We start from the raw sequence: 13,836 nt of genomic DNA on the forward strand, positions 1-13,836 counted from the left end.
AAATATTTATTCTAAGTGAAGGGAGAAGGATAACTTATCACATCCATTCACAATTAAACACTTGGCAAAAACAGTAGCTAGTAGAGAAATTTGAAATTGGCCAGTTCACTAATTTGGTGCATGATGCTGTCAAAATTATTCATCAGCTTGGCTTCATGCTGACAAGCAATTATTTCTCCAGGGCCAAGTGAATTTCATGACCCAAACCCATAGGAAACTCTAAGCATGGAATTTAAAGATGTTCGTTTTATCAACAAATGACTCCAAACTAATTCTTGATTTAGAATAATCGGGTGAAACAAAGAATGAAGGTCACAGAAATTTAAAAATCTTTATTTAGATTTTAAAAACCTATGGTTTCTGTTTTTCACCTTATCTTTGGCTAAATATTTGAACAGATTTGCAATTACAGAGCCAAATGGATCTTTTTGAGTTACATTTTTTTTAAGACTTTATTTTTTAGAGGAGTTTTAGGTCCACAGCAAACTTGAACAGAAGGTACAGAGTTTCCACATACCCCGGCTCCGCAAATGCGTAGCCATTCCTACTAGCAACACCCAGCACCAGAGTGCTACACTTTTTTACAATCAGTGAACCTACACTGACACATCTTTATCATTCAAAGACTATAGTTTACATTAGGGTTCACTCTTGGTGTTGTATATTCTGTGAGTTTGGGCAAATGCATGATGATTTGTGAACACTATTATAGAATCAAAGTGTTTTCAGGGTTATATTTAAAAACATTTATTTCCTTGTGGTACTGCTAGATTATAACTACTGTAAGCTTTGTGATATGGGATGGTTAACATCTCTTGGGCTCATTCTTCTCATACCCCTTGGCAGATTCTTCTATGTCCTTTTAACATTGGCATGTTTTTGATTTGTATCCAGAATCTTCTCTGCTGGCCTCATCTAATCCTATAGCTCCATTTATCAAGGGTATGCAGAAGATATCTGTGTTACTTAGGGAAACTGGCTCCAAATGTCAGCGTCCCCAATAATGGCCTAACAATGATGATATTTAAATATCTCATCAGAACAATAAGTCTGGAGATAGTCTGTTCCAGGGTTGGCTCAGAGGCTCAGAGGTGTCATCAGATACCTGGGCTGTTTTGGCCTTTCAGCACTGCCATTCACAGAGCTGTCTCATGGTTTCAAGATGGCGGCTGGAACTCCAAGCTTTAGATTCTCACATAACACATTTAAACTGAGCAGGTAGGGGGTTTTGAAGGTGGAAGTGAGATTTCTTCTCATGCTGTTTTATCAGGGAGGGAAATCTTTCCTATAAGTTCCCCAGTAGACTTCCCTTTCATTAGAAATGGATTATATATGAACCCTCAACCAATCAGTGACAAAGAGAAATGGGGTTACCATGATTGGCTTCATCAATTTTTATCACATAAACTGAGTAAATCACTGCCTGAGCAAAAGTGGGGTTCTGTTAGCAAGGGAGATGGGAGATGTTGTTAGTTAATTAGCAGTGTTCATCATAGCACTCAAAATCAATGACTCCAACTCAGATCTACATGAAGTTTAGACACATTTATGCAAATGCCTATAAAATATCTCAGACCCCTCAGATTCCATGAACCCATCATCTTCCCTGACAGTCTTCAGCCCAAACACACCTGCAAACCTCCTCCTTCTGCTTTAGCAAAGTGAATGGCCTTGACATTCATTCAGGTGCCCAAAACAGAAACCTAGGTATAATCCTTAACATTACCCATCCCTTAGCCTTCACACTGAGTCCATAACATAATCCTATCTGATGTATCTTCTAAATAGTACTCAGATGGTTGGACTTCTCACCTTCCCTTCCACAGAAGCAAGTCAATTCACCAAATGATTGACTTGCCAGTGAACCAACTCATTTATACAGTATTTACAAAGTTTATTGATCATACTTTTAACATCTTTAATATAACTTTGTATCAGCTTTAACAAACATTTTGAATTTTAGTTACTGATAAATGACATGTTTTTTTTTTTTTTTAAATAAGCCAATTCTTTTAGTTTAGTGTCCCTAGAAGGAGAGTATGAAACAAAATGTACATGCTATTGCTTATTGAAGAGAGGGACGCAATTCTACAGAAGACAAAGAGAGGGAAAAGGGCAAATAAGGAGGGAAAGTAATACAAGTTGGTATGTTGCCAAGCTTAGTCATGGCTTCTCAGGAGAACATCACTGACTAATGTGAGACTTCTCCAGAGTGGTCACATGGAGTCACTGATTCTCAGAACAGTATGCTGTGGAAGAATAAGGGCAAGAAATTTATTTGTAAGTTTGTTTTAATCGTGTGCCTCATTGGTGAAAGCCAGCTCTTCAGGGCATTGAGTTCCATTCATTTGCCAGTTTTATTACCAGTCCCTCTGGGCAACTGTGAGCTGGGAAAACCAGAGACTCTGTGGGGTTTAGTCAGGTTGAACCTGTGCACAGAGCCTGCTGTGGCTCCATGTCTAAGCCCAGTCCTCGTCCCTGAGGAGGCTAAGAAAATTGGAGACATTGGGATATGAGATGATGGTGGCAGCAGTTGGGATATGAGCCATCTCTGGGATTTGCTCCAGCCTGGGAAGAAAAGCAGGTGGCCAAGGCTGGAGAGTATGTGAGGATGAGCAGACCTGGAGTGGTGCACCCACTGAGCTCAGTGTTTAAACTAAGGATCACACACTGCATGAGAAACTAATGAGAAGATCCTAAACGTACTTAAAATTTGACCCCTCTCCACCCCACATATGACAGAATTCTGTCAGCTACTTATGACACTTTTCTGGATACGTTTGAATGTTATTTCTACTTTTTAAAAATCTGGTTCCTTTTGGTTTCTTTCACCAATCCCTCAAATGTCACAAGACCCATAAATTGGCATTCCTAGGATTAAAACATTTAAATTCAAAATTATATTTACTTCTCCATGAATTAAAGATCTGTATTTGAAAAATAAAACTTTAAAATTATTAGCTTAAAATATATGGGAATGTTTTTATGATTTCAGGTAGGAGAGGATTCTTCATCAGAAGATAAAAGCACAATTCATAGACAGAAAGAATTAACACAAAAATGTTTAAATTAGGTACATCAAAATTAAAAGACAGCTTATAGCTTGGGAGAAGATAATATTTGCAATGCATATAACTAAAAAAGGTTAAGATTCTCAAAATATAAAGAATAGCTACAAGTGAACAGAACAGCCGAATAACACAATAGTAGAATAGGCAAAGAGGCGAATCTTCTTTAGTAGAAGAACTAAATGGTGAGTAAACATAGCAAGTAGTCAAAGAAACATCAATTAAAATGAGAATGAGATGCCATTGAATACCCATTGTATTGGCAAAAAATAAAAAAATCATGTACTAGTAAAGCTATCGAGGAATGAGAGTATACATTGGCAGAGCAAGAGCAATTTAGCAAAGTTTGTTAAAATTTAAAATATGCCGACACTATAACACTACCATTTCATTTCTAGGCACACATTCTAGAAAATGAGCCTTTGCATCTGGAATTAGAAAGTTCATTGAAGCATTGGTTGAAATAGTGAAAAAGTAAAAACAACCTTAATATTGATTAATGGAAGAATGAATACACTGCAGAATAATTATAAAATAGAATTAAAATTAATGAACCAGAATCGAATGCTGAGTAAAAAAGCAAGTTGCAGAATGATATGCTTATAATTTATTTATTTAAAATGTGAAAATATACAGAATTACTGTAAGTGGCTTATGCTTAGGTAGATAGTAAAAGCGTAAATTTATATGTAGGAATGATAACACACAAAGCTCATGAGAGTGGCTACCTTAAAGGAAGACAGAATAAGAATGGGATCCGGGAAGGCCCACGGGGCTTCCAACTACATGAAAGGTTTTATTTCTTTCAAATAAAAACTGAAACAAATCTGGAAAAATCTTAAGGTTTCTTGAATTTGCTAGTGATTTTCCAACTATATGTAAGGTTTTATTTCTTTCAAATAAAGAATGGAAACAAATCTGACAAAATCCTAAGATTCCTTGAATTTGATTGCTAGTGATTTCTTAGGGTTAAACAATTCTGGTTTTTTTCTGAACATTTGAATACTATTTGCATTTTCAAAAAATATGAAAGAAATAAGTCATAAGCTTAAAAAAATCTACAAAGATATTTTAAATTGAACTTCAGTGTAAACTAAAGTTAAATTCAGCAACATGCAAGATTAATTGGATTTGGTTGAGAAAAGTCCCACCCTGTGGCATATAAAATACTAACATTTTAAATTTATAACCAAAAACAATAGAGGCCTGTTAGCTTGATAAGAGTCTGCAGAATGATTCTACAAGAAAGAAGAAAATAATAAAGCAAAAGAAATGAGCAGGGCTCACTCTATTGGATAATCTGATTAGAATGCCTGTCACATTTCTATTGATGCTGCTAATGTTTGCCAATATCTGGGAAAAGAGGTGTATTTGGCAGGATACAGTATTAGTGGCTGTCTCCAAGAACCAAAGTAAAAACTTAAGGGAAAAGTCTATTTCTGTCTCACATAATAGTCTGAGAATACATAGTCCAGGTCAGGAACAGCAGCTGTATAGTACTAGGGATCAAATCTCCTTCTATATTTTTGCTCTGTCATTTTCAACACATACCATTCATTTATGGTCCAAGATGGCTCCTCCAGCCTTCACCATCACGTCCACATTTCATCCAACAGGAAGGAGGTAAAAGAAAGTGGAGGACGTACTCCGTGACTAGTAAGTTGCTCACATGAGGTCTGCTCATATTCCATGGCTACTCCTAGCTGCAAGAGAGGCTGAAAAAGACAATCTTTATTCTGGGTGTCCATATACCCAGCTAAAATTCAAGGGCTCTGAGTGAATACAGCAAGAATGAATATTGAGAAACTATTAGGAATCTCTGTTGAGGTGGCAAAAATAATTCTATAATAGCTTGTAGGAGATTCATCTTAGGGAAGGAAATACTTTTGTTTAGGAATATATCTTAAAGAGCCAGTTGGGTGTGAAAATACAAGCATTGGGGCAAAGACTAGAGAGAGAAGGTAGAATAAAAGGAGTTTGGATGTTTCTCTGTATAAGTAAATGAAGATATTTTAATTGTTTTCTTAGAGAAACAAAGAGAAGCAAGGAAGGGGTACCAACTTACTTGGCAGAAGTCTGGACTCCCCAGCTCCCCAAAGTTTTTTGTCTGCCACACAAAGATAGGCCTTGTGACATTGTGTTTTATGTATGAATGTGTGTGTGAAAATCCAGGAAAGGAGCTGAGGCTCACGTGCGTACCAGGATTGTGAGTGACAGGGAGAGCACTTGAGTAAGTGATGAGTGCACAGTTTGAAACATGTAGAACCACCCCTCAGCTTTACACTGGCTTATTGCCTTTGAATCCAATTTTAGAAGAGTGATTTCCCTAGGGTCTCCTGTGTTTCCATACTAAATGAACTCCTGGCCGGCTTCCGTAACCAATCTTCCATCTGTGCCAAGTCCTAGGAAGAACTCAACCTAGGGTTCAGCTGTGGGCCCTGCTAGACTTGATTTCCATCTTGCGGGGGTGGGGGGGGTCCTTCTGCCTCTCTCTGCCCAAGCTTCTCCTGTCACTAAGAACAAAGTACAACACCAAGATTCCATATCAGAATATTATGTGAACTTGATAATTTTGTATTGGTAGTAATGTTTGAGAATTTGGTGAAAATAATCATGAAGAAAATAGTCAATCTCTTAAACACCGGGCAAGGCCTTGAAAGTTCACTAAAAATTGACTCTGAGATTTTAAAAAGTTCTTGTTTTGCAGCTGACAGTAAAAAAATCATGTTTAAATTGTTCTTATTTTAAAAGTTTTTTGTATCTCAAGTGGACTCAGTTAAAAGATACTCATTCGCTCATTCACTTTGATAAGCACTACAGAAGATAACATACTACCTTAGATATGGTCCTTGTCTTCATGTGGTTTTTCATTAATCAATTGGTTCATTCAATGATTCAGCAAATATTTATTGAGCACCTACTATATGCTTGCTACTGGGCTAGGAACAGAAGATGAATGGGGAATGAGATGGGCTGCTAGCCTTCAAGAAGTTTATGGATGAGGCAGCCATGGAAATAAACAATTATAAGACAGTATAATGTGTGCTATAGAAGACAAAGGCTTAATGTGCTGGGCTTGTTGATAGCAAATACACGACCTTTAAAGTCAAAGTCATTTGTGGTTCTTTAAGATTAAAAAAAAAAATTGCAGACTGGGAGAGCCTTCTGGTTTTCAAAGCATCTGTGATTTCTCTGGTATTGTTTATAGAACAGAGCCTGAGAAAAATCTTTCTTGCTAACAAGCCAGAATTTAGTTTATAATTAGACAAGAGGGCTCAACAACAAGGGGTGATGGAACATGGCCGAGAATTTTGGAGAGGACCAAAAGAAAACAGTTTAAAATTAACTTAAAATTTGAGGTTTTAAAAATGTCCATTTATTTTTCATGGAAACCAATCTCAACCCACCTCAGAGACAAGGTATTTATGGATAGAATTACTTGCTGTATGTTTACCTGCTTTGACACAAGTAGTGACTATTAAATATTTACCATGTGCCATGCCATGCTAGGTGCTTTTTATACATTATCTTATTTAATCTTCATGAACATCTCATATGGGAATTCTTAGACCCATTTTGCAGGTGGGCAAACTGAGGTTCCGAAAGCATAGTTTATCTCAGTTTATACTGCTACTGGGGCAGAACTGAGATTTGACTCTAGAGGCTGTGGGATTCCAAGTCCTGAGTGCTTAGCTCCTATGTTATAGTACGTCCCAGGACTTATTGTTTTTACAATAAAACTATTTTAGTTATTTATTATTTACATTTATACTCTCATGGCTACTTCCAAAAGACACATGTAATAAAAATACACTGTATTAAATGTATAATAGAAAAGCGGTTACAATAATGATAAAAAGGAAATCAAAGCTCTATGAGGCAGAGACAAGATAATGAAACTAACGTAATCATTTTTCATAAATGTTCACTGAATGAATAAATAAATGAATTAAACTACAGTTAGAGGGTTCAAACTTGGAAATTTCTAGAAGCTAGAGCAAAAAGTAGAAACACAATGAGTTGTATACTTAACATAAGAAAGCATATAAGCTTAGCAAAACAATTTATTACATGGACTTTAATCATGAGGGTAACATAAGTGACCATGTCTTCAACTGCTGTATTTCGTAAGAGACAAAAATGATTCACGGATAAAAGTTGTTTATCCAATGGTCTCTAAAAAACCAGATGGTAAGTCCTTACAAAACATTACTATGAGGAGCTAAGCTAATGTGCTCTAGGTATGTCTCCTTCAATTATGTCAACATGATGCAATACTTGAGCTTAGAGACTGTAGGATTATAAGACTGTGTTTGATGGAAAATAGAGACCCCTGAACACCTGACAAACTGTGATGGCTTCAGCTGTGAGAAACTCATTGAATAGGGACTAGATGACCGAAGACCAGACCCACTCCCACTTCCATTTGCCTTTGCTCTTTTCTTCTTTCACCGTCTCATCTTATATTTATTGAGCACCTGGGATGTGTGTAAAACCTGGTGGTGAACTGAAGGATAGATACCAAGATCAATAAGAGTGGGCTTTGCGCTTGAGGAGCTTATAGTTTTTTCTGCTGCCTAATACAGAATGAAATATTTCCGCCTTCTCACAACACAGCTACCATTAAGGGTTTCCTTCCAGGCATGTGAGCAGGGAGAATGAGATCGAAGCCCCTCAGGTGTGCAGTCAGTAGATTCCTCTACCAATTGGCATCTACTGGTAGATGCCTCTACTAACTGGAATCTACTGACTGCACACCTGAGTGTGCAGTGTTGTGAGTAGCTGTGTTGTGAGAAGGTGGGAATATTTCTCTCTGTTCTGTGTATTTGTTGTGGTTTTCGGTGCCTAAACTGCTAGAATAGCCATGTTTTCATGTCTAGCAGATACTCCCAAATCCCTCTGATTCTTACTGAAGGAAAAGTCCTCTGTCCAGGGGGTCCCCTGTATAGGGAAAGAGTATAAGTGTTGGAAGACTGATGGGCCTTGGTTTACACTCCACTATTTGGACTTTCTAGCCCTTGGCTTTTGGCAAGCTCCATAGCAAGCTTCGGTTTCCTTGGCTGTACAGAAGGAAACAGGATCTACTTTGGAAAGTTTGTATAAGTATTAGTTACATGAAAAATGGCAGGTCAATACATGGCAAGTATGATGACTAATTTTCTTTGGTTCTTCTATTTGCAGCCATGGAGGTTTATATTAAAATTTTCCTCAATTATCTTCAGTTGCTTTTTACTTTTATACATTTTTTCCCATTTTTTAAATGGGAAGTAGGTTTAGAGTTTGCTAGATAATATACTTCATGAAAATAGAAAATGGGTCAGCCTTGCGTTGTGTGACCAGTGGCTGGCCTAGCATGGGACTCAATAAATATGTATTGAATTAGTGAATTAATGCATGAATTAGGGCAAAGTAGGGGGTGCTTGTGCCTTAACTACACCCATCCTCATTACACTATGCATCAAGGTTTCTGATGTGGAAAATATAGTCCTTCTCATATTACATCGTACCAGAAGATATCTTCTGATTTTGAAGGGCTTGAAGGATTTGAACACCCCCTACCCCTCACTGACTGATATTCACATATTCCTTTTCTGCTATTTCTGAAGATTGGTTTGATTTTTGTAATCCTCTTGTCCATCTTACTTCTTTTTATAACTTATGAGGGAAACAATGAAATCCAGGTGTGGTAATAACTTTAGACTTCATATGTGGTTCCTACAGACACTTTTGCTCATTTCACCGTGTAGGTAATATCTTTGCTTTCGATAGTGTGCATTCAGCAATCAAGTCCAGGGAATTCACATTTGCTGACAGATGATTTAATGTTATGCTATAAGAGCAATGCTGTAATCAATTGGCCATTAATGTAAACTCCCACTGTTAGTTGTATTTTATCTTTGGCCATAGACTCACAGAGAAGATATTACCAAAGTGATTCTTACAGACTAATGTTTGGAACTGAATTTTAAAAATCAATCAAGAAAAAATGTTAATAACCCAGAAATGTAGTACTCACAAATATATAATAATAACATCAGAAGGGATTTCGCTGAGGAAGAAACGTATAAGAATTTTCTTCAGAAGTAGAAAATTAAAGTAGGCATCAACAAAATTAAACCCAATAATTAAAACCCAATGAGTAATGATCTAGCTTTTTTTTATATATAAAATAATGCTTGGTCTTGTTCTGATGATAATCTGATTCTCTTTGATAAATACAGTAGCAGGGAGGCATAAACTTTGAAAATGAGCTTTGATAAAATAACAAAGCATTCACTCTTCTCCGCTTCATCCATGATATCTGATCTTCAAGCTTGATACAGATGCACTTCCTTTGCCTTGAGACCGGAAAGAGAGGGCTGGGCTGACAACGTCTTATGTCTGAAATAATTCATCACCCTGCAGTGAGATGTGTCTCCCCACAGTATTACCTCGTCTGATATCTTCCCAATATGATGGATGATGATGAATTGTTGTAGTAGGAGGATGAGTTTATTTCTAAAACATAAAATCCCAGAGATTGGTGTAGATCTTTTGCCTATTGTCCCAGTCCTGCTTGTAAGACACCAACCTGGGACCATATACCCAAGGGGTAGAGTCTGACTGGCTGGACTGGACCAGGGGAGAAATTTCTTTCATGTGGCAGAAATGGTGCTCTCATAGGCCACAGTCTGCATGGTCCAGGAAGGAAGATTTCAGCCAGAACTGCAGAAATACCACCGAGGTCCAGGAGTGAGCAGGTTTAAACCTCAGACCAAAACCTCACGTCTAGGAAAAAAATCAACCTGTTTTCTGTCTTGTCAAGTTGGCTAGAAAATAAATCTTGATAATCATTTAAGACTCTGTTCCAGAGTTGTGTCAAGATTTTACCTGTGGTCAAACTTTGCCCACCACCAGACACCATCCACAGTGTTTGCAATTGGACTACCCATTGTCCCAGTCTGCATGGGACCCTGCAGTTCAGTGGTTTCTGCACCACACTTGGGGTGCCCAAATACTTAGCAGGACTTGGAATCCCTGGAACTAGAGCCCAAACTTTCTAGAAGCCCCAAATAGCTATTCCTTGGAGGTCCTCCCCCCTACCCAAGGCAAAGCGGAATACCATTCTCACTAACCTAGTTCCACTTCGCAGTCTTAGGAGCAACTTTCCTCTTAATCACTAAGTGGCAGATAAGCTCAAAGGAAGAATAAACAGGGCACTTGCCTGGTAGGGGTGCGCACACGTATATAAACACACACAGAAGCTTTTAAAAGAAACTTTTAAGAATAAATAAAATAAAATCGTAATGTTGATCAAAAGGAAAACTTTGAATGTAATTGTACTTCTTTTACTGATATGGATGAATATTGTTTCATGAAATCAATCAACTGGGTCAGGAAAAGTGTTTTTTTTTTTTTTTTTTTTTTTTTTTTTTTTTTTTTTAAAGAGTAAAATAAAATAGAAAAATGTCAAAATAGGTGACACATAGAAAGCCTAAGTATTTTCTTGTAAGCTTTCATTTCAGTTACATGTATACAAATGTGTGTGTCACCATGCTGTGATATGAAAGTTATCACTGTAAGTCACAGTCTAAATTTTTGAAAACCTCTGCTCTGTATGATACTCATCCAGAGAGTAAGGTTGTTAGAAATGCAATTTTTGAAAAATGACTGACACCAGAACTTACAACAAAATCAGATGAAATGAAGGTTTTAATATTTATTCCAATCTTAGCTACTCAGGAGGCTGAAATAAGAGGATCCCTTGAGGCCATGTATTCTAGGCTACAGTTAACCTTGATCGTGACACTGCACTCCAGACTGGGCGACAGAGCGAGACTCTGTCTCTAAAAAATAAAATAAATATTTATTCCAGAAAATTCAAGATTTTGTTATAAAACCATACATAAAATTATTGATGATGTGCTTGGGATATTTTCTTGAATTAAAAGAGACCCTGGGACCATCCCAATTGCTTAAAACCATGGCTGATAGCCACTGTCTCTTTTATCCTAAAGGGCACTAGCTGCTATTTAATGACAATGTACTATATGTAAGGCCCTGTTCTAAAGGCTTTGTCTACAGTATCTTTTAGTCCTTATGACAGCTGTAAGAGGCTGGTATTATTTCCCACAGTTTAAGATGAAGACACTGGGAAATAGGCAAGGTGGCTGACTTGTCCAGCAGAAGGAGAATTCAGACCCGGTTGACAGCCACATCCCCAAGTCTAATCTGGAGGGAGGGATAGCAATACCACATCTTTCCTGAGAATCTGTCCCCTTGGTGCTGAGCAACTTAGTTTTTTTCTGACAGAAAGATTTTCTCTGAGTCCAACTTAAAATTGCTCACGCTGCAGTTGAAGCCTTTCCCTCTTTGTCTCCTTCGTGGCAGCCAAGAACAGCTGGTCAGTGTCCCACTGACAATGATGTATCGTCAAGTAGGGGACAGTGATTTTCCTCCTTCAGAATCAACAATCCCAGCTTCTTGAACGGTTTTTCCTTGGCCCTATTTTCTCCCAACCCTTCAATTACTTCTTTGTTTTTTGCCCAGTATCTTGGGGATAGTTCCACAGCTTCACTCCTTTGTCAGCACTGGATATGGGGGCAGGATGAGGTTTGGGCACTTCTAGTTTCTATTCCTGTGAATTTCCCTGGCTTCTAATCTCATTCAGTCACTGGGGGCCCTGACAGCCCCTTAGACCCCCTGTGCACACAGATTTTAGCTTCCACATGTCCACTTGCAATTGTACAGGGCACGGGTGCCTCCAGGGAACTTCATCTCATTCGTGGGTCACTATTGTTAAAATTTGTCACAGTCTCCTAACTCAGCCTCTCCCCTGAGGATGCCCTTCCCCCACTCTCCAAATACCCTTGAAATCCTCTACTCAAGGGCTCAGCAATTCCTAAAGACCAGGAGCTTGGAACCTTGCCCACCCTTGGCTAGCTGCATGCCTTTTTCTATTTCCCTCTAAGCTCTTTTTATTTTCTGCCTCAGAGTTTTTATGCATGTGTCATATCATTCTTTTTTATGATCAATTTGTAGTTTAACTTTTAAGACAGGCAAAACTTTCACATGGTATAAAATTCAAAAGGTACAAAAGGCACACACAGCAAGCATTTTTCCTAATGCCTTGTCACCCAGAGGCATGTGACTAGTGTTACCAGTTTTTTGTATATCATTCCAGACATATCCCACTTATCAGATATTTTGTGATTTTACATATACATACACACACATTTATATGTGATACATATCCAGTTTTTGATAGATGTACACATACATATGTATACATATAGATTATGTATTATCCACGCATTGGGTATCTACCGCACACATTTTTCTGTGCTTTATTTTCAGTTAGTATTTAGCTAGTAGTGATAGTAGTGAGTATTCCATCGTGTTTATAAAGCGCTTCTCCATCTTCTTTATGGCTGCATAATACTTCATTCCATGGATAAACCCTAATTTATGTATCAATCCCTCCTGAAGGACTTTGATTTTAGGAACATAGGCTTTGGAATCAGACTACCTGATAGAATTCTGGCTTGATCACATATTAGCTATATGATCTTGGACAACTTGCTTAACTTCTCTGTGCCTCAGTTTTCTCACCTGTAAACTGGCAATTAAAATAGTACCTCCTCTTAGGGTTGTGGTGAGGATTAAATATGTTAATCAGTGTCAAGTACTTAGAAAAGAGAATGCCATAGTAAGCTCCAGTAAAGATTAGCTATTGATTGGGTTATTTCCCAAGTTTTGCTATTGCATTCTGCGCTGCAGTAAATAACCTTGAACATAGGAGTGATACGCAAATATTTAACAACTATTACAGCATGGGCACTGATGAATCAGAATGATGCTGGCCATAGTGCTGAAGAAGGGTTCCAGAAGCCCCATGTGGTCTCAGGCATTTATGTCTTGATTTGCTGGGTTGCAGCAAGGGCTAGGAGTTCTTGGGGAGGGATTGTATGGCAGGACAGCAGCATTTATTCATCAATAAGTAAGCTATTTTTTTTTTTTGAGACAGAGTCTCTCTCTGTCACCCAGGCTGGAGTGCAGTGGCACAACCTTGGCTCACTGCAAACTCCGTCTCCTAGGTTCAAGCAATTCTCCTGCCTCAGCTTCACAAGTAGCTGGGATTACAGGCGTGCACCACCACGCCCAGCTAATTTTTGTATTTTTAGTAGAGATGGGTTTCACCATGTTGTCCAGGCTGGTCTTGAACTCCTGACCTCAGGTGATCCACACGCCTTGGCCTCCCAAAATGCTGGAATTACAGGCATAAGCCAAACATTTCAATATTCTAACAACCAGTCCTGAAGCATACCAGAACAGGTGCAGTTGTTAACTACGTGTTCAAACCTCATTTCATACATATGTGCATATATCTTTTAGGATAAATTCTGGGAAGTGGAATTGCTAAGTCAAAGATTATGAACACTTGCAATTTGTCCTCCTTGGAGATTGTACTAATTTGCATCATTTCCTGCAATATATATGAGTAGAACTTCTTTTTATCTTTGCCCATCTAATAGGTGAAAAGTGATACCTCAGTGTGATTTGAATTTCTCTTATTGTGATTGAGTTTGAATGTCTTTTAATACATTTAACAGCCATTTAAGCTGAGCACAGTGGCTCATGCCTATAGTCCCAGCATTTTGGCAGGCCAGGGCAGATGGATTGCTTGAGGCCAGGAGTTCAAGATCAACCTGGTCATCATGGTGAAATCTCATCTCTACTAAAAATACAAAAAAATTTGCCAGGTGTGGTGGTGTGCGCTTGTGGTACC

The sequence above is a fragment of the Sapajus apella genome, unplaced genomic scaffold (genome assembly GCF_009761245.1).
Source record: "Sapajus apella isolate SASKATOON/1434 unplaced genomic scaffold, GSC_monkey_1.0 scaffold2, whole genome shotgun sequence".
In the NCBI taxonomy this organism is placed as follows: Eukaryota; Metazoa; Chordata; class Mammalia; order Primates; family Cebidae; genus Sapajus; species Sapajus apella.